Raw genomic sequence first — 22,211 nt, forward strand, 5'->3', positions numbered from 1 at the left:
TTTAGGAATCTGAATATATGGTAAATAATGGCTAATGTTTGAGTACTTAATAAGTATTTATATGTGTCAGACTGTAAATTAAATGAATTCTCTCATTTGATCTTCAGCCTGGTAAGAGGCCTCGGAAGTTAAGTAACTTACACAAAGTTACACAGCTCATTAACTGCGGAGCCAGTTGAACTCAAGCTCTGATTCCTACGTAGGGTTTATGCTCTTACTGTCTCTGTTGTACCATGTGTCTAGTAGAGGGAGACCAGTGAATGGTGTGAGCAGTTTCCTGACATGGCCACAGAAGAGATACCCCGTAAATATTTAAATGAGAGAAAAGTCTGTCCAGTTTTTAGGTTGCCACCTTCAATTTAATCTGGTCATCCTCCCCTTTTCTTTTTTCTAGGTCTTTCAAATGCAGCACAAACCTACTGGGCTCTCTCTTCTCATTAAACTAGATGTGCGGCCTTCTCCTGTTCAGCCTATTAGGATAGGTGAGATGATGCTGCCATAACCACCCCAGATCTCTGTGGCTTAAAATAGCAGAGATTCACTTCTTGCTTGAGCTTTATGTGCCCAGGACAAGGAGAACCCAGAAATACTTGGGAGAGACCGCTGTTAACTACCTCAATCACTAGGCATGTTTCCTGACCAGGGGAACTTCCTACACCATCCTGCAATGCCCAGGCACCCTGCTTAGTGCCCTTTACCCTGACCCACTGCCTTCAGTGGATCCCCTCTCTGTGGAATGCACTCTTGTCCCCTTGCTGGTGGCTCCAGCATTCTTATATAGATGGGACTTAGCCAGGTAGGCTATTGGGAATGGGAACCTGGAGGATCTGTCTGGCACCTGCATTTGCCCTTTTTAACTATGTTTTTGGCATGGGGGGGAGGCAGTTTATGGTTTAAGTTATAACTGACGGAGATAATGGGGAGCGCTACAGTCCCTGTTCTCCCTGTCTTTCAGCCCCAGGTCTGCTCTCTAACTCATTGTCTCCCTTCTAGCCAGCCCCATGTGTATACACTACCAGTCCGACCTGACCACTCCAAGTCCTAACCCCCCTGAATTGTCCTCCAGGGTTCCCACTGAATATGGGGTTCCTTTTGTGATTAGCTTCCTGCTTGCCTCATTAGCCTCAGCTCTATCTTACCATCCCCAGTCTCCTCCCCAAACTCAGACACTCTCTCTCCACCTTGCTATCTTCTTTGGGCCTCAGATCTTTCTTTCTCTTGAAAGGAATTCCTGGTCTGCCAAGTCGAGGCTGAGTGCCCGGTCCCTATGTCTCCTAGCATCCAGGGCTTCCCCATGCCGTGGCATTTCTCAACTCTGTTTCACAACTATTTGCTTGTCTGTGTTCTCTCTAGATTATGAGATCTTTGAGGGTGGGAATGCATATTCATGTCTTTTTGTGCATCTTTCCATCCCTAGCATTAACACGCGGTGCTGTGTTGGTTGAAGGAACAACCAACATGGCTGTTCATAATAAAATCCACACTAATGGCTGTCTCATTCTTCTTCCAACCTGTACCTATTTTCTTATGTTGCTGAATTTGGCCAGAAAGGAAGTTCGAACTCTACCTGACCTTGTCTTCTTGAAAGCTATTCTCATATATTGCTTTGTTCCTAAAACTTTCGGAATGATGTGGGTACAGATTATTGTTTATACATTTTTAATCTCTAGCGCCGTGACCCTCCTGTGACTTTTCAGCCCCATCCCTGGCCTACATTTCTAGCCAGGAGGTGTTGTGTGTGTGTCTGGAAGGTCAGGATGTTGAGGACCCTTGGAAACGAAGCACTGGGAATCGCCACTTTGATGATTACTCTAATCATACTCTAAAAAACATTACTCTAAATGTTTTATATGATAAATGTAGAAAAGAAACCAAAAAAAAAAAAAAAAAACCCTGCCATTTAGCATCATGAAATAGAGATTACATATTTGACCAAAACTTCTCTTGTTTGAGTCACTGTGGAGAAAACAAAACAAAACGCGTAAATCTGGGCCAAAGCCTAGTCTCCTCTCTTCCCATCTTTGAAGGAGCCTTTGATCACCTTTGCAAATAAGGGAACGTTGTGTATGTAGACAAAAAGCCATAGCTATTGAAAGAATGGGATTCAGATCCTTTTAACGTCTCTTTGTATCTTTTTTTCAGCTCTATTTTTCTAAGGAGATATTGGAAGGAAGTCAAAGTAATTCACTTGAATTTCACATATTCTTTTTTTCCTTCCTTATAATGGAAGTTCTAAAGCGTATCAAACTCAACAGTAGGTCCACGGCAGGCAAGATGGAGGCACATGGTTAATAATCCATTGTCGGCCTCTCTGGGTTTATTGGGAATGTAGGTCTTTGATCAACATGGATTATTTCCATTCTTTGTACTTTCCTTGTGGAACAGGTATCCCAAAACTTCTGGAATGCTGACTGGTTTTTCTTGACTAAAGGGACAACACACAAGTATGGTTACTTCAGACACTCTTTCTTTTTTGGGAAATTGATGCCTCCAATGAACTTTTGATTCCTGATGTATTTCTCTCCTAAATTAACAGGCAAATGGAACTAGCATTTAAGTAAAAAAAAAAATACTGTTATAAATTTAATAATTCTTGGATAAAATTTGAGGGTGATGGGGTAGACTTTAAATGAATCTAGTAGTTCTATCTTATTCAGTATACATCTGTTGAAAAAATATGTGATCTATGTGCTAGGCACTGAAAAAGCTGAAAAGAACTGCTTGCTCCCTGCTGAAGGAGACCCTGTTGTCCGTTTGGGTCCTAGGTATCACCGGGGCAGCGTGGCCCGTGTCCAAGAATGTGAGCACTGCTCCTGAGCACAGATGCTCTGTTGGAGCTCCCCAAATGCCGAGCATTTGGTCTTGGCTTTAGTAAGGGATGCTCCACCTGGGTCCTTAAGAGAATTGCCACCTCTGGGCCCTCTTGTCCCCACGACTAAGTATGGTGTGTTGGACTACATGACATAAGCAGGTTAGTAGACCAGCTATCCTACGGATGATAGAAGTTCTCTGGGTCCTCAATCCTAGCTTCATAACAAAATTATTCAGTACAGATACAGTCCTATCACATTAATGGCTTTCCGGATGTGCAGAGGAGTTCTTTTTCAGAACTACAAGCCCTCAGGTATTAAAACTGATATTGCAATACTAGTTTTCCCTTTCTATGTCAAAATAACGCATCTGCAGAGTTGGGTGAATACTTGTGTTCTAGGAGTACACGTGCCTTCCGACCTGGGGCTAGGTTGGTGTTAGCTGTAAGTCACTCATTGCTGTGTACGCATTTATTTAAAGTTTTTATTCATTTTGAGAGAGTGTGCATGCCCATGCACAAGCAGGGGGAGGGGCAGAGAGAGAGGGAGAGAGAGACTCTCGAGCAGGATCTGCGCTGTTAGCACAGAGCCAGATGCAGGGCTCGATCCCATGAACCATGAGATCATGACCTGAGCCAAAATCAAGATCGGATGCCCAATCAACTGAACCACCCAGATAGCTTTGTATTTAGGTATTTTAATAATTACAGTGTACAACACGTTCAGTGGTTAAAAAAAAAAAAAAGCCAAGTCAAAAGTGAAATATCAGAGCCTCACATCCTTAGGACTCGGCATATAGCATATAATGCTTATTGAATGATGGGTTAAATAAGTGAATGTTTATGAATCAAGGGTGATTATAAAGAGAAAGATCGAACAATTATCTTACGTAACAAAACAGAATAATAGAAAACAACAAAAATCCTACAGGAGAAATTTACTTACAGTGCTTTGGAAAAAAAGGCAAAGCAGAACAATTTGAGGATGATTCCAGTGTTTTTATGGGAGCTGGTATCTTGGGCTTAAGCATATCCGGTCAGAGGCCTACAGACTTAACTTTTTGATCTCTTTCGATTTAACCTCTTAGATTAGTGTGAATCCAAGGTAGCAAACCGTGAAATAGAAAGATTAATGTCTTCACTCTGGTTTAAATTTCCAACCGTTTCTTTCTTCCTACCACAGTTAAGTCTCTCCCTTCAGATCCCTGTTGTCCAAGGCAGCTGTCCCTGACTGATGGAGTCCCCAGGAATGGGTGCTTTGGTGTGGCCCTTTAAGACTCAGTCCTGAACTCAAGGAGGTGTCAGCAGGGGGCTGGTTTGGACCAGAAGAGGAGCTGAGCCCACCAGTGCTGCGGAGGCCAGCCTCTTTGGGGGATGGTCCTAATTGCCCTCCGGTTTATCTTCTCCTCTCAGAGTTAAAGCATCCTCTCAGGCAAATGCAAAACCAGTTTAAGTGTTCCTGAAGAGTTTCTCAGCATTACACAGCGTCTGATTATGAAAACTGTTGCTTTTATTACCGTCAAGTGCGTTTGCCTGACTGGCTCTGAAGTCTGGCCTCTTCTAGGTTGGTCTTTGTGACTCTTACAGGAGGGACTGCTCAGCACTCCAAGGCTGAGGGCATTGAGGAGAAGTCTCTAAATATCGTCTTTGTTCTCACAAGTAAACGCAGTATGCTTTTCTGTGTTCACATGTAATCTGTGCTTAACTGCCCTGGGTGTTGGCATCGCAATTAAGTAATAAACAGATCAAGTAGCTCTGATTCGGATTAGATGCTGTTATGTATAAGAAGCAGATACGTGGTGATGGGGAATAAACGGATATGCGGAGAAAACAGAAAAATGGAAACAGAAATGAATACTTTGCAAAAGTTGCAGAAGAAATGGAAGATAGTCCAGCGGGAGGTAGATCTTCTGTGTTGGATAATGTTAATATAAAAATTATACTGCGGTTTTAATTGTGGTCTTTTTTCCCCCATCACCAGGGGAGAACATAATTTAGAAAGTGGAGTATGTTGGGTTCTTTTTTTTTTTTTCCATTCCTTTGTTTAGCATGCCTTTTGGAAGCTAAATGAAGAAGAGGAAATATTTATAGGATCAGATAAGGATTCAGCTGTAGTAATTATGACTTTATAGTTGTGGCTCCTTGATGCCGAGAAAATTTATTTTCATCATCTTCCTGGCTAACCAAGGGCGTCATTGTTCCATGTAACCTTTGTCTGAACTCTTTTTCCTTATCTCCCTCTTGAGAGAGCCCTGGAATAAGATCATTATCACACAAGCTCTGATTTTCAACAGAGTTCACGGAAGCACGCTACTGGTAAGCAGCAAGTCCATGGACTTGATGGATGCTGCTGCGAGTTTTCTGACAGAGTGGCGGGAGGGTTCAACCTTCCCTTTAATTTGCTTTATTAAATGTGATCATATTCACACTGGCAGCCCTTAAGGCCTATAGAGCTCTAAAGGAGGCGATAATATTTCATAAGCTTTAGGAACTTGGCCCCAGTCATCATTGGATTTTCACGTAACGTTCATTTTTCCCCCTCACTAACATTAGAATAAATTCTAGCCCGGAGATAGGAGAGGACTTGCTCCACTGGTGTAAAATTAATCCTGGTCCATTTCTTGAAGGCCTCCGATGCGTGTTGTACTCTATTAAATGCTATCCTATGTGCGTGATTTTACTTAATTCTCAGCTATTGTAAGAGGTATTTTATCTGCACTTTACCCTTGATAAAAATTTATTTTCAGAGAGTTTGAGTAACTTCAATTCACAAAGCTGCTAAGTGGCAGTGAAAGTTTGAACATGGCCTGTTAGATTTTAACCCTTTGTGGGAGATTGGTGACTTTTACCAGCTGGCAAAAGAGGTTGGTTGATGGCTCTTCTTAATGTCTCTTATAATGTCCTTTAAAAAAATGTCCTTTTGCCGTTTACTGTTAATCCCCTTTGAAAGAGACCAGCCTTGGGCCAAACTGTCAATGCTAAATATTAGCTAGATAGGTTATTTTAGGCCGCTTGGAGCTTCCACTGATGTTTTCCATGTCCCTTGGTTGCTCTGTTACTTGACAAGCTTGGACAGGCCTTAGCAGAGCCTCCTCATACGGGGGACACTGTAAGGGACGTCAGGGTCAGGACAGGGCATGGATGGGGCATTCTTGGAAGTGCCTTTCTGAGCAATAGACACTTCTGCCTTTTTGACTTGACGCCCAATGGAGTGCTCCTCTTCTAGGTAAATGTGGAGCAGGTGTGTTGTACGTGAAATCAGGGGTAAGTTATTAGTGTATAAGTACTTCTAATTCTGGCCACTCCCAAGGTGTGCTTGAGGCTTGGCTTTATTCAGCCCACCAGCCAAACTGCCCTGCAGATCCCATGCATTTGAGGGCCAGCCGTAGCGGTGGTTGTGAGGAGAATGGATTCCAGAAATTCTTAAGGCCCAGGATCTGGAGACCCTAATGCTGTCTGCTTCATTCTGGAGAAGCCCTAAAGGAATCCACCCCAGTCAAGGAAACGTCTGTGACTGCAGTGTGTCTGGAGGATCGGGCACTAATGGGCTGATTTCCCAGGTATCAGCACTAGAGATCACAGCGACTGCTTTCTCTGGTCAAGGACCTGGATGTGCCTTTCTCTCCTAGTGGACCGAGCCCTCTGGACTTTTGTCCTATCTCCTGTCCTATTGAAGAATAGTCCACATCGGGCAATGTCTCCAGAGCATTCCAGGAAATTACTAAGGGAAACAATAATAACAGTAATAATTAAGAGCTGTAGTTTATCAGGGGTCTGCTACGTGCCAGTTGTTTTATATACATCATCTCCAGTCCTCAAAGCAGCCTTCTGGGGTAAGATGTTAACTCATTTAAAGACCAAAAAAAAAAAAAAAAAAAGCTTAGATTTGCAAGGTCGCACTGTTCATTTACTAGGCCATAGAGCTAGAATTCCAGCCCATGCTTGTCTGACATCAGCACCCAAGCTCCTTTCACTAGGCCACAGTGTCTTTGTGTTAAAAATGATTCTAGGAATTTGAACAAACATGTTGATTGTAGTGCCATTTTGCCTGGAATAACTAACAGCACAATTTCAAATAGCGTTTCAGGAATTCAGCAGATGGGTGTCCTAATTCAGTAAGCATCATCTAACGAGTGCCCGTTAAGTGCCTGACATTCACTGTTCAAGGGCCAGCACACCCGAAGCTGAGTCCATACGTTCGACAAATATGCACTGGGCACCTACTGTGTGCCAGCCACTCTTCTACACGATGGGGTTGCTGGGGCTTGGAGCTTCCAAGGAGGAGGCAGAGAAAAATAAATAAGTGAAATAGTTCCTAGGTTAGAGATGTGTTGTAGGAGAAGAGCAGGGAAGGAAGGTGGGTAGTGGAGGAGGTTACCAGGGATGCCTCACTGAGGTGGGGGAATGAGCCAGGGGAGGACATTCCAGCTGGAATCGCAGGTCCTAGAGGGGAGGGTCCCGCTATTTCAGAGATGTGATGGAGAGGTATACCCGCTCAGAGCAGGGAAGTGGGAGAGAAGTAGAAGATGAGTAAGCATTTGTGGATCATTTTTTAGGTGGGATAAAATGACTCTGCATGAAATGGGGAGTCCTGGAAGGATTTGGGGTGGAGAAGTGACACGATTTGCTTTATATTCCACAAGGATCAGCCTGGCTGTTGTGTGGAAAACACTACAGAGAGTGCAAGGGCAGCGGTGGGGAGACTAGTTAGGAGGATAATGGAGTAACTGGCAAGCCAAGATGGTGGGCTGGATGGAGCGCCAGTGGTGGGGGTGAAGGTGAGGTGTGCCGGGGGGGGGGGGTGCAGTGGCCACACTTGGATCTATTTTGAAGGTAGAGCCACGTGATCTACTGAAAGGACTGAATGTGGGCATTGTTGTTAGTTTTTTTGTGATTGTATTTTCTTTGGCCTGAGACTTCTTGAAAGATGGTGGACTGGCCCGTGGGGTAAGAACGGGGGGACGACATGATTTGGGGGAGAAAACTCAGGAGTTTACTCCTGGCCACCTTAGGTTTGAGATAGACTTCTAGTACAGAGAGTCAAAACCATTCCTTGCCTTAAAAAAAAAAAAAAATGTCTGGTAGCAGAGACTCTCAGAAGAAGCAAATGTTGCTACAAATGCGGTGAGATCCACATAATGGTAGGAACGTGCACAAGCGCAGTGGTCGCCCCGCCGAGACTGTTTCCAGGGAGGCGGGAACTCAGATTCCGAATTGGAGGTGGGGTCAGGGCCAAGTTTTGAAGCATAAGGTTCAGCAGTGCTCGGGGAAAGTGGGTGGGCTGGAAGCTTCTAGGGGGGCAACACATTCGGCCTGGAGCTCTTGAAGAGCGACATGCTATTTAGTAGGTCATGATTACTAAAGCTCATGTTGTGAGGATAAAAGTGAAGCTTGAGGGTCAGGAAGGCTTAGGATGTGGCTGCCCTGAGTGTTGAGTCAGGGAGAAGAAAGGGATGGGGAGCTATTGAAAATACATAGAAAGAAATAGCTTCTCAATTCCAAACTTGTCAAGAATCCAGCTAGGGACAAATATCGGTAGAAAACAATAGCAAGTGGGTTATAATTTGCCTTTATTTTGTTACTCTGTTATACTGTTTTCTTTTCATAACTAGTGTTTCTCAAGCTATGAAAATGCTAGGTTCCTAGTTCTTAGTTGGGATAACAGACTGAATTTGGTGAGAAGTGCTTGAAACGTCCTTGGACCCCCTGGCCTCTCCACTCCCACGCTGATACTCAGGGGAAAGCTCAACAGGGCTGCTAGGATGAAAAGAACATAATCAAGATGTTATCAGAAAAGGGTATGACAGGGGCGCCTGGGTGGCTCAGTCACGTAGTTAAGCGTCTGACTTTGGCTCAGGGCACGGTCTCATGGTTCATGAGTTCGAGCCCTGCGTTGGGCTCTGTGCTGACCGCTCAGAGCCTGGAGCCTGCTTCAGATTCTGTGTCTCCCTCTCTCTCTCCCCCTCCCCTACCTGCGCATGCATGTGCTATCTCTCTCTCTGTATTACTAAATATTCTGTTGGGAAAGAGACTGAGCATGACTGAGACACAAGAATATATCTATTTTGGAGTATAGCTTATAATGAGTGTTACAGATTATTAAAATGAAGTTCTTAAAATGCAAAAACATACACTCTGCATGCACCTTTTGCATAAACCAAAAAAAAAAAAATGATCTATACATCTGTGAAAGGCACAAAGCAGCAAGACTGCTGACTCGATTTGGTGGCAATAATCAGAAGAAGGACAAATTGATATAGCCTTGACTGGGGCCAGTGATTTGTTATCTACTTGTCATTTCTGTCTCCACATGCAGTGGGTCCAAACAAAGCTTTGGGACTTATAATTTCCTTATAGAGCAGTGGTTAGCAAACTTTAGTGTAAGAATACCCCTGGGTGTTCATTAAAAGTGTAGAAATGCTGTCCTGCTGTGCTCCATCCAGCCTGTATTCCAGAATCCCAGCGTAGCTTTTAAAAATTACCTACGCCTGCGACCTGCCACCTGGTTGAATTGATGGGGGTAGAGCCCAAGGCATCTGAGGCCAGAGGGTCCCCACACCTGCAGCTAGGTCAGAAGAATATGCAGTTTTTCCAGAGCCCCAGGGGATCCGATCCGAGTGGCCTATGACTATCGTTCTCTGTAACCTTAAAGCTTCAACTGGCTTGCTCTATCTGCTGAATGGTGGCACCAAGTTATATGTAGAGGAATAATAGGTGTATTTCAGAAGTATGAAAACATTTTATTAGAATCCTTTTTTTTTTCCCCCCTGTAAACAAATTAAGTTAAAACATGGGAAATTCACCTAGCTGAAAGAGTATTTTAAAGAAGTGATAAATAGGTCTAGGTTCCCCCAGGTGGCTCAGTTGGTTGAGCATCTGACTTCAGCTCAGGTCATGATCCCACAATCTGTGAGTTCAAGCCCCTTTTCGGGCCCTGTGCTGACAGCTCAGAGCCTGGAACCTGCTTCAGGGTCTGTGTTTCTCTTTCTCTCTGCCCCTCCCCACCTGTGCTCTGTCTGTCTTGTCTCTCTCTCTCTCTCAAAAAATAAACTTTAAAAAATTTTTAAAAAAATAAAGAAGTGATAAATATGTCTTTATGAAGAGATTTGGTAGATTCGTTTTCTTCTGCTTATGAAAGTCCTACTTTTATAGAAAATCTGAAAAAGACAGGGATTCAACCATCCATAAATGATCACTCTTATTACTTTGGTCTATCACGTAAATTTTGTCTTCTCGTGGGGAGTCTGGATGTTGAATCCACAGCCTCTCGCAGAGTCCTTCCCTCTCCAACTGTACAGCCACGATTGGTTGTCACCCACCTCCTCCGTGAGGAAGAATGGCCTCCCTGCTCTCAGGGAGTAGTTTAATCTGTCCTCCTCTGTCCCTCCTAGATTAGAAACGCCAGTGGGAGTCCAGGAGACTCCTTTGCCCTGAATGTGTAGGACCCTTCCCATTAAGGATAGAGTTCCCCTGGTAAACGTGTCAGGGCCTACATTTATCCTCTCTTCTTATTGGTCCCAATTTTGCTTTGCAACTTTTCCTTCTCTTCTGCAACTGACGAGTTTGAGGGAGCAGACCCTCTTTCCCTGGCTGTTTGAAGACCCCTCTCAACAAGAGTTTGAAGCAAGGAATCTTTACAGATAAAGTTTTCACCTAGACAGATTTATTTTGCTTCCATTTTAAATGGACAGGTTAAAGGGTTTAAAATGAATTTCATTGTGAAAAGTTTAGTAATTAAAAAAAAAATTATCAACATAGGAAGTGAAGCAGGTGTTACTGTAATTAAACCTTAAAAAAAAAAAAAAACCTAGACCATGAAGAACCTATAAAACATTTCTTAAGATGAACTGCGTTTCAGCCTTTCAGTTTTTCTTCAAATTTATTTTTGTCTGTAGGGTTTTAAGTTAATCCCCATTGAGCTGGAAATATGTGGATTTAAAAATTGAAAGAGCTGTTTATTGGCTTAGTTGCCCATTAGAGGAAAAGAATATAAATGTATAAATGGAACATCACACCTGTAGCCGTTCAGTCATTTTTAGTACATTGTGTGGGAAATTCAATCTCAGTAATCAGAATATCCGAAGGCGGCTCCAACCATGGCTACATTTTTATCTACTGAGTCACCTCGGAGGCAGGAGGCAAGATGGTGGCTGAGCTGGGCCCCGAAAGCTTTAATTACAAAGAATTTGAGCAGCCAATGAGGAACCCTTTCAGTGCTTCAGGCCCTGAGTGAACAGCCCTGGAATAAGGAGTCCTGTCTTATCAGCACCTTCAGAGAACTCAGTGAGGCCCTGTTCTCAGGCGGCTCACTTGTGTGCCAGGGAGATCTTTTAAGAACATTCTTTGTAGTCTTCATCCATTACCAGCAGAGAGATAAAAGCTGAGGCATTACAGTAAAAACAGAATAATTAAGTCCTTGGCCTCGCGTTTGAATTGAAGGATGAAAACATTCAACATTCTGTCAAAACCCCCAAAGTACATAGGAGGATCCGGACTGCCGGAGGGGCTCCCGTTTCCTCTCTCTGTGTGACTTGCGGTAAGAGTCAGCGAACGCTTGGTTAATTAATTGTGGGACGGCAGAGGCACCCTGCTGTCTAACTTTGGGGAAAACCAAGTTCTGTTAATTTGGCTTTGGAGTACAGACAGGTCCTAGAAAATATCGGGGTTAAAAAAGGAAACTGATCAAATTGAGCGTCGTCTCTGAGGAGAAGCTGAGAGGTAATAACTTCTATTCCTTTCTGTTCGGTGCGGTATTCTAGGGTACCACAAAACACGAAGGGCTTTGGGGGTGAGAGTGAATCGGGTGTGATTTTGCAAGACTTCATTCGTAGACTTGTGACTCGGCACGTTTATGTTAAATGAGGCTGATGTATTCAACCATTCATTCGTTTATACATTTATACATTTAATGACCACTAGGCTGGCAATAATGGTGACTCTGTATGACTTTATAAGTATTAAATGGAAACTATAATAGAATGGCTAGAATTTCCCCATGTAATTGGTTTCTTTTTCTTAGCAATGGAAATGCCCTCCCTCCCCCGTATTTCTTTATCGATTCGATCAAATGTTACTCCTGCTGTGTGACTCTCGTCTGGACTCCTCCGAAGACTCGGATTTGTAAAGATGCAAATACAGGCAGCCCACCTTTCTGGGGTTTTTTCTTTCTTGTTTTCATCACATATCCTTCTGGTGACTAGTTTTGGGTGCATGCAGGCAGCTTGCTGTGAGGAGCGAACCACAGAGATAAATAAAAGCCTTGAGACATGCATGCAGTGACCGAAAATGGGACAGGCCAGCTCGTGCACCTGAATTTACTGGGCTCCGGGATAGAAGTGAGACCTGCTGTTCTGTCTCGTATTCGTGAAACTCAGAAACGCAAACTGTTTGTTCCTTCACGATTTATTCACCGTCTGTTTGTATGCAGCATTTCTCCAGACAGACAGGGACTTCGAGGACAGGTTATTTGTTCTTCGGTCATTTTGAGACAGCCATTCTTCTTGCTCTGGCTGTCCTCGACACCCATAAAAAGAATCCTGAAGTGTGGATTCTCGGCCAGCTAGCCCCGGATGTCAGAGGGTATATTGCCCCTCACTAAGATGCAAAGGTTGGAGGTTTTGCCATAACCTTTCCCTTATTTTTAAGATGAATGGTTCCGTGGGAGAGAGACCCATTTCAGAAAAGAGTTGGAGAGCTGTTTGCTGGTAGATGACTGTATGGAATCTGACGCTGTTTTAATTTATTCACTGTCTATATGGTTCACACCTCATTTCTCACAGATGCAGAGTCAGATGTTGGGTAATAGAAAAATATGCTCCTGCATTAAGGTGCCAAAGATACTTTTTGCTAATACGTTCTTCCCGGAGATAGTGCATTTCTTCTGCACTGTTGGCCAATTCTATCTCCTTTTCTCTCCTCTTTTCATTTTAGCTGTGAAATTCTTGAAAATCCTAAACAGTGGCATTGGACGCTTATACACTTGAAACGTGTGTTCCTGGCTTCTTGTCAGTTTGAGGCCTTCCACCCACACACTTACAAAGTGGAAACTGATTAAAACTTAGGTTTGTCCGTTGGAAGCTTAAAATTAGCCACTTATCAGTGAAAAGTTGTAAATAGGAATCTAGAAGCAGAGTGGGTATTGTTCACGTTTTCTCTAGGCGTGACAGTGATCATTTATTTTTTGGTTTTCCAGGAATAAAATGGCAACCTGGGACAGAATCCTGAAGGGTCATACGAGATTAGAAACCTTTTTCATGAAGGAAGAAACTAGTATTGTCATTTTATATTATGTATATATTATATATATTGTATATTATATATAATGTATATATAAATACATAATTTAAAATAGGGAAAAGAGTATAATTTTATACTTTATTATTGTTTGGCTTACATTAAGTAGAAGAGTAAAATAGCATATTAGCCATATGGAATCATAGATGATCATATAAAACAATAACTTTGAGGGGTGCCTGGGTGGCTCAGTCGGTTGAGCGTCCAGCTTCAGCTCAGGTCATGATTTCACGGTCCGTGAGTTTGAGCCCCGTGTCGGGCTCTGTGCTGACAGCTCAGAGCCTGGCTCCTGCTTCAGATTCTGTGTCTCCCTCTCTCTCTGCCCCTCCCCTGCTCATGCTCTGTCTCTCTCTGTCTCAAAAAAAAAAAAAAAAAAAAATTTAAAACAATAACTTTGAAAACTTGTCCACTTCTATAAGAGCAGATTTTATTGGTGTACCCAATAAACTTGTGTGGAAGAAAGCTTTGCTCTTGGAGGCAGAAACTAGATTTAATGCTTGGCTCTGTGTTTATTGTTACATGACTCTGGGCAAGGTCTGCGCTAACATCACTGTGCCCACCTGTCCTGTGGGTGTAACGTCGCTTCCGGGTGGTCAGGGGTGAGCTTGTAGGGGAGAACGGAAGGGAGCAGCTTAGCACCATACACCTGTGGGTGACCTGAGACCAACCTCTCTTACTTTCTCTAATACCATACCCCGTTAATTAAAAAAGTAAATGAGGGGTGCCTGGGTGGCTCAGTTGGTTGAGTGCCGACTTCGGCTCAGGTGATGATCTCACGGTCTGTGAGTTCGAGCCCCGCGTCGGGCTCTGTGCTGTCAGCTCGGAGCCTGGAGCCTGCTTCCGATTCTGTGTCTCCCTCTCTCTCTGCCCCTTCCCTGCTCATGCTCTGTCTCTCTCTCTCTCTCTCTCTCTCTCTCTCTCTCTGTCAAAAATAAATAAACAAAAAAAAAAAGTAAATGAAAGTACAAAAGGGTTATGAGAAATTATTTCAGCTGTTAATTCAACTCATGAAGGTCCTCTTCATTTGAGAAAGTGAACTTTGCTTTTCGGAAGCCATATAAAGCAGCACTTTATGATATTTGTAGAGTGTTTAGAAGCAAAAATGCTGTTTGAATTGTGATATACATGTTGAGGACTTAATGACAGTTTCTGCCTAAGAAAGATTTATTTTTAACAGAAAGTAGAGAGAATAGTTGCTATGATCAGCATATTCTCTCCCACTTTCTAGGATTCACTTTGCCATAAGGGCTAAACAGTCTGCTCTTTCTTTTGTATTTTTTTGGTGGCCTGAAATTTCCATTATGATTTAATTTTTTGCTTACAAGGTCAAGAATAGTAAGGGAATGCCTTGGCTAAGGGAAATGAAGTCCTCATCCAGTCTGAACTCTATTTCAGAGATAGGGAACGCTAATGAACTGCTATAAACATAGCTATCAGGGAACTAAATTCAAGTATTCATGTTAACTCCTGAAAATAGATAGACCTGTGGCAATTTCCTATCCCTGGGAAAGCCCTGTAGAGTGTTTTTGCTGTATATCGAATACTACATTCAAATGCTTGTCCAAGTGACAAACATATAAACATGTTGTGGGGGAAAGCACTGCCCTGTGTTTTGAAAGGTGTTTTTGTTTTGTTTTGTTTTGTTTTGTTCTGTTTTTCTGTGTCGGACCCAGAGCAAGACACAGTTCATATACGGACAGTTTAGGAATTTAAATAAAACCCTTTAATGGCGCCGGCAGGGCTCTTGTGTAAAGCTCATAGACTAGAAACTCTACTGACAGTTCCTGATAATGACAGCATCTTGGTGGTAATCACGTTAAAGCTTCATGGGGACTAAGATTCTCTGCCAGATTATGTGTGAAACAAGCGTATAGGTACAAATGCCATTTAGCCATTAGCTAGGTTCTCAGATGAAGTCTACAAAAGCATTCTATACCCAAATGGCCAAAGCTTTTCAAGTTAATGCTTTTTTTTTTTTTGGAAACTGGAGCTGTCCCCTAGCCCACCAGAATACTTGCATTGTAAATAAAGGCAGGCATTGTTTCTCACCTGAATGAGATGTTTTTATTTTTTAACGTTTATTTTTGAGACAGAGAGAGACAGAGCATGAATGGGGGAGGGTCAGAGAGAGGGAGACACAGAATCTGAAACAGGTTCCAGGCTCTGAGCCGTCAGCACAGAGCCCGGTGCGGGGCTCGAACTCACGGACTGCGAGATCACGACCTGAGCCAAAGTCGGCCGCTTAACCGACTGAGCCACCCAGGCGCCCCGAGATGTTTTTAAAAATGATCGCTGATGGTGTAGGGCTCACCGATGAATTCCCTTGCTGAAGGTGATGGAGTGCCGCCTAGAAGAGTCCTGGCTGACCCCTGACCTGTGACGGTTGGGGGCTCCCTCCCTACCGGAGAATGCATTCTTTGCCACCTTCTCATCTTGAGGGACCCCTGTGTTTCTGGGAGACCTAACGCTTGTAAGGGAGTTTGCCTGCCAGCGTAATCCATTCCCCCTCTCATCTCACAGCCCCAGGGTTTCAGCTGGCACTGGCAAGGTGCCCCTCCTCTCCGTCTCCTCTTCTACTGCCCTGCTCCTTGTCTGGACTGTCGCCACAGCTGCTAACTGCTCTCCCTGCTGTCACCCTTGCTCCTTCACTTGGAGGCCAGACTGGTCTTCTTAAAGTATCAGTAAGACCTCATCTTGAAATGTTCCATTGTGTTTAAAATAATACCCACCTACATAAAGTGGCTTACCAAGACCCTTACCGTCTGGCCCCGGGTCACGTTTTCTACTACGTTGGGTACCATTCTTCCCCGCACCTGCTGGGTCCCCGCTACCTCTGCCTTCTTTTCATTTCTTGACCACCCCAAGCTCATTTGGTCCTTAAGGGCCCCAGACACTAGTCTTTTCTGGAAGGTATTATCCCAGCCCCTGTATCCTCACAGGGCAGATTATTCTCGATATTGGAATACTGACTTAAATATGTTTTTCTTGGGGCACCTGGATGGCTCCATCGGTTAAGTGTCCAACTGTGGCTCGGGTCATGGTCTCATGGGTCGTGGGTCTGAGCCCTACATCGGGCTCTCCAGCTCAGAGCCTGGAGCCTGCTTTGGATTCTGTGTCTCCCTCTCTTTCTGCCCCTCCGCTGCTCATGCTCTCTCAGTAAATAAATGTTAAAAAATATATATATCCTCTCCTTGAAAAAGCCTCCCTTACTGCCAATGTAAGCAGCCATCCATCTGCTTTTTTTTCTTTTTTCTTTTCTTTTTTTTTTTTAAGTTTATGTATTTTGAGATAGAGAAAGAGTGCTGGGGAGAGGGAAGAGAGCGTGAATCTCAAACAGACTCTGAACTGTCAGTGCAGAGCCTGACTTGGGACTCAAACTCACGAACCACGAACCCAGTGATCATGACCTAAGTAGAAGTCTGGAGTCAAGAGTCAGATGCTTAACGGACTGAGCCACTCAGGTGCCCCACCCGTCTACCCTAGATTGGATTATCTAATAACATCTATCTGACTCTGACAGTTTTTCTTTTTTCCAGTCAGTTAGAACAAAGGCTCCACTAGAGCAGAGACCCATTTGTCTTTATCTGATGTATCCTCAGGCCCCAGGACAGCTATTCAGGAAATGTTTGTTGAGAGAGTGTATTAATGGATGAAGAAATGATGCAGCCAGTATTTCTAACCTCAACTGATACATTTCCAGCCAAAGTAAAGAAACTTGGTTCGTGTGAGCAGCTCTGTCATTGCCACGAATGTACACTTTCCTTTGCAATCTCAGAACAACCTCTCAGACCGAAGGTTCTCTTTCCCCGTCTCTGGGGTTCAGGAATCCCCGTTTGGGAACTTTCTTTCGTTTATCAGAGTGGTCATAATGCAAGCGTCCTAGAAAGGAGCCTGAACCGTCTCCTCTACCTGTGTCTCTGTTGATTTTATTCGCAAGGGGCTTGTCCCTCAGGAATCTGTGTCTCCTGTTTGTGCTGTCACTGAACTCTGTTCAAGGCTCTTCACTAACACGAGCCACCATATAAATAGCATCAGCTGCTTCCTTGGCTTGTTGAAATGTATTCGGGCACTTCTGGGAACAATCAAATATTCTTGACACATCAAAGATACGTGGGGTTTTGTACCCCGGCGTGTGGCACCAGTCGGATTAGCAAATGTGAACCCATATCGATAAGGTGGTCACTTACATAATCATAACCATCATCTCTGTCTGTCTGCACTGGTTAATTTTTCTGCTCACACCTAGCGCTGAACGTTTTTGAGCTTTTGAAAAGCTAAAAGCCTACCAAAAACGAACCGGGTTTTCCAACGTATTACGTAAACTCTGAGTAAGTTTCCTTCAGCTTTTCCAGATTATCTGGGTAAAGCGTTGCTTCGGTGAAATGAGACCTTAATTGCCTCAGTTAATGAAGCCTTGAGCTGACCTTGCGGTGGTGGGGAGGTGGGAGGTTGGCTTTCTCGCCAGTGCCTGAGGTTACCTTGCCCTGTTTGCGTTCTGGCCTTTGGGGCCAGTCGGTAAGCACCGTATCTGTCTTCTTTTATCTTGAAGGACAGCATTTCCTTAGATTTCATGCCGTTACTACAACAGTATCTCCGGCCCTCAGGAATCCTAGAATTTCAGAATTTTGGAACACAAGAGAAGACACATCCCATCAAGGTCACAGAGCCTGTGTCGGACTTGAAGATGGTGTGTGCCTCTCCTGCCCTTTGATTTATCGCTAATTTCCCTTTTATCTTCCTGACGTAGCCTGTGATTTTTACAAAGCTTAAAACTAGTCCTTTCACTTGGGACAGGAGGTTAGTGATTATTTTTCCATCAAACTAGGGTTATTTCCTGTGTAAACCCTCTGCCCCCTCAGACTTGTTGAAAGCCCTCTTATTGCATCCTGGGCGCCGTGGTTGGTTTGCTTCATAGGGTCACCGTCAGAATGTACACTCCTTGAGACGGGACTGTGGCCTTAGGGGTGGCGGGGTCGGGGTGGGGGTGGGGGTGGTCATGTTTTTTAAATTCCCAACTCTGAATTGTAGATGTACAGTCCTGTCAAAAATCGGTCTCCGTATTGATGGATCTGGGTAATCCTCTGCAGGCTTACACTGGTCATCGTGAAGTTAATTTTTGAATGATTGTGTCATCATTTCATTAAAAAAAAAATCCAGCTTTCTGCTTCTTTGATCTTACAGTCAGCCAACGCCATAGGAATTTCCATATCGGCTTATAAGAGTTGAGGTTCGTATGGCCAAAAAGCTTGTTTAAAGAAAAAATATATATATCCATCGCCCCTGCTGCTAGTCAGAAACACATAGCATCTCAGTTCTCTGTTGTCAAGTTGTTGAAGATCTTTTGTAACGACCAGTCCTTGAATTCCACTGTTTGGTGCTTTGGGGAGTAACTGGTCCACTGCTGCCCCATCAAGGCCTCCTTGCTTTGTTAATTTGGTCTGATTTTGAGCTGAAATAGTGAAAAAGTCCAGCTGGCCCCTTCTGCTATTAGTTGTCCTTGTGGCTGCCAGAGTGGTCTCTGTGTGATGCCACAAGTCTCCTTAGCGGGATCAGACAGCCTCGCAGGACCTGACTTCCTCCCCGCGTGTCCCCTCACCCCTCGCCACTCCCCACACACCCCTTATGTTCCAGCTGCAGCAGACTGCACACTCTCACACAAGTAAATGCACTTGACTTTTCACGCTGCTCTGCCCTCGACTGATGACCTCTGCATATAACTCTCTGCTGTTTTCCTTCTTTGCACACAACTCAAGAGGTGCAGTAGCCTGCCGTGAAGCGGATTGCATGGGGGGCAAGGAGAGGGGTGCTGGTCCAGTCCCTGGCTTGAGCAGCTGGACAGATGGAAGCCCACCTACTACTGAGATGGGGAAGACTGCTGTGGAAGAGATGGGGGGTTGGGTGGGAATGTGGGGGCATCAGGGGTTTGGAGGGAGAAGTGCTCATTTGGGCTGCCTCTGAGATATCCAGGGAAGGGAGGTGGGAAGTCAAGTTGCATATATGGATCTGTAGCTCAGAGACGTCCCAAACTGGTGAACTTCTATTTGGGAGCTATCATTACATTTGAAATGAAGTAGACGAGCTTTCCAAGGAAGAGGGTTGGGAGAGTGTGGCGGACTCCTAGAGAGCTGTCAAGTTGAGAAAGAGAAAATCAGAAACGGGCCGTGAAGAGGCGAAGGGAGATGAGAAAGAGTAGCCAGAACAGGCAGAAGGAAAATCAAGAGAGTGTCCAAAACACAGAGAATTCAAAGAGAAGGGATGTCCCCTTCACCTGGGGTCTATTGGCTTGCGGGGAGGTCACTGGTAAGGTGTGATAGAATAGCGGGGGACTCTCTGAAGACTGAGTGGGAGGGAGGCTTTGGTGACAACATGAGAAGCCAGTTCCTTCCATAAGCATGGCTCTAAAGAATGATGAGGAGCTGGGACAATGCTGGAGGGGGAAGATGGGGCCGTAGCGGGGTGGAGTGTGCGTGAGCCCAAGAGCAGGCTGATTGGCTTTCCTTGTTGTCTTGGGTTTTTTTGTTTCTGAAGATGGATGGTACTAGGGCTTTTTTTTTTTTTTCTCCTTTTCTAATGCAAATAGGCAGAATCCAGGAGAAGGGCCTGGAGATATTACTGTCTTGTAGTCTGCGCACAGTTGATGGTGAATACTATTCCGTCATCACAAATGTTAACTTTTATACAGTTCTGCTAGCTTCTCTTCTCCTATGAACCGATACTTGAAATGTAAGAGGAAAAAAACCTTGCTTTTTAAAAAAAAACAGTTTGTCCATTTTAGTCTTGTATCCCCCATAACAAGTAAATGGTCTGAAGGGTTTTTGTTGTTGTTGTTGTTGTTTTGGGTTTTTTTGTTTTGTTTTGTTAACAAAGTGCTTGGTTATTCAGTAGGAATCCTGCTTGGTGCAGGTAAATGACACTGCACGTTTTCCTGTCCTAAGTCCTAGCTAGGTTGCTGTCTTTTAACATGATTGAATTTTCATATCAGCAAGAGGGGGAGGTAAATTTGAATAGAGAAGCTAATTAAGCAGTCAGGAGATGGAGACTTTTAAAACGCTCCTTCTAAAAGTGGGAAAGATGAGGACAAACTGGCTTTTTTTTCCTCCCCACAAATAGAAAATTAGAGCTGCGGAGGGAAGCCATGACCATTTTTTATAGGTGAAATGGAACCATGACTTCATTTATACCTGCACGCTGTCTTCTTTGAAACTCCTCACCATTTCCTTTGGTAGTCATTTCCTAAATCTGTCCCTGAGAGAGGCATAACGAATACAATTCATGTTTTCATGAAAAGATAGAGGACCCTTCTTGCCATCCCACGGGAATGCTTAATGAAAGTCCTTCCCCAACTTTTAGGATGCAGAGTTTCTAGCGATCCAAGCCTTTTTTTTTTTCCCCCTTAGCTTAAGTAAAACACAGCAGATCAGGTAAATTTGGTTTAAAGAAAGGGCGGAGTGTGTCCACCAAAGAATTTTGTACCTCTTTCAATTTGGAATTACAAGTGCTGGTGTTTACTTCCAGTAACTGAAATAATTGACAGCTATGTTTACCCCCAAGTGAATGTATCAGAAGGGAAGGGGACATTGGAAAATAGTGGCCTTTAGTGAGTTGGAAAGGGAAATGTTCAATTTTAAGTGGAAAGGGGCATCCAAGAAAGCAAGGAGTGAATATAAGAAACATCAAAGTAATGCAAATACCCTACAAATCTGCTTTAAGAAAATGCTTTGGGGGCGCCTGGGTGGCGCAGTCGGTTAAGCGTCCGACATCGGCCAGGTCACGATCTCGCGGTCCGTGAGTTCGAGCCCCGCGTCGGGCTCTGGGCTGATGGCTCAGAGCCTGGAGCCTGTTTCCGATTCTGTGTCTCCCTCTCTCTCTGCCCCTCCCCCGTTCATGCTCTGTCTCTCTCTGTCCCAAAAATAAATAAACATTTAAAAAAAAAAAAAAAAAAAAAAAAGAAAATGCTTTGGCATTGTGGTACAAGACTAGAAGTGCACTCTGTAAAGTTACAAAAACAATGAGTTAAAGTTAAAAGTACTATATTTAGGGGCGCCTGGGTGGCTCGGTCAGTTGAGCATCCAACTTCGGCTCAGGTCATGATCTCGCGGTCCGTGAGTTCGAGCCCCGCGTCGGGCTCTGTGCTGACAGCTCAGAGCCTGGAGCCTGTTTCAGATTCTGTGTCTCCCCCTCTCTCTGCCCCTCCCCCACTCATGCTCTGTCTGTCTCTGTCTCTGTCTCTCTCTCTCAAAAATTAACATTAAAAAAAAATTTTAAGTACTGTATTTAGATGCTTATGCTTTTAATTGTTTGCAATTTAAAAAGCAGTTTATCATTTGCTCATATGGGCAGGCGGGTAGGGAAGAAGACTTAAAAGTTTTGAAGCCAAATTGATTGATGTAGGGTGCCGATACTGTTTACTCATATATACGGTACAAACTTACGCCCTTTCAGATATGTGGAATTACATACTGACTCTAGTGAGATTCCAGAACTAAAATGCCTTGCATTTTTAAGGTTTATTACTTTACTATCTCTCAGCAGCAATGAAAATTTTATTACAATTAGTCAAGAAACAGCAATGATTTGCATTCATTATATTATGCATATAGTGCTGGCGAAAATCTTACACTTAAATATTTGACAAGTGCCTAGAAGTTTATTCAAGGTTTGAGTTTCTGTGATTTGTGTGATGTATGGCAGGTAAAGTATTACATGGTAGGTAGGTAGAAAATAATGGTAGGTTATTTTATAATTGAAATAGTTGATAAGTGGTTGCTGGGTTCTATCCATTTTGTATTTTTATTCAGCTTCTGTATAGCCGGCTCTCTGCCTTGGGCACAAGTCATGAAATCACAGAGAAAAGCAGGTCGCAAAATGGTTTCGTGACCAGAATAATAAAACTGAAACTCAAAATTGGGATGTTTCTGTACTAATTTTTCTCTTTTAGTTCATGTATAGCAAGGAGCGAAGGCCATGTATTTGGAAAGATTCCTATTTTAACATCTATTAGACAACTTTAAAAACATGCTTTTTAATATTTATCTATTGAGAGCACGAGTGGGGGAGGGGCAGGGAGAGAGGGAGACACAGAATCCGAAGCAGGCTCCAGATTCCGAGC

The 22,211-nt window shown here is 43.8% G+C and overlaps 1 protein-coding gene across 5 annotated transcripts in view; it reads left to right on the forward strand.

Moving 5' to 3' along the window:
- Nucleotides 1–22,211, forward strand: part of EPB41L3 (erythrocyte membrane protein band 4.1 like 3) — a 149,725-nt gene that overhangs the window by 27,676 nt on the left and 99,838 nt on the right. For 2 of the 5 annotated variants that reach the window (XM_047827735.1, XM_047827731.1), the window contains exon 1: nt 464–482. The exons of 2 other annotated variants lie outside the window; for them this stretch is intronic. The gene's annotated coding sequence lies outside the window, so the exon portion shown is untranslated. Of the gene's footprint in view, nt 1–463; nt 483–11,213; nt 11,346–22,211 lie in introns of those variants that run through there. One more of the 5 variants, XM_047827734.1, reaches the window with a different exon arrangement.

The sequence above is a fragment of the Prionailurus viverrinus genome, chromosome D3 (genome assembly GCF_022837055.1).
Source record: "Prionailurus viverrinus isolate Anna chromosome D3, UM_Priviv_1.0, whole genome shotgun sequence".
NCBI classification, from domain to species: domain Eukaryota; kingdom Metazoa; phylum Chordata; class Mammalia; order Carnivora; family Felidae; genus Prionailurus; species Prionailurus viverrinus.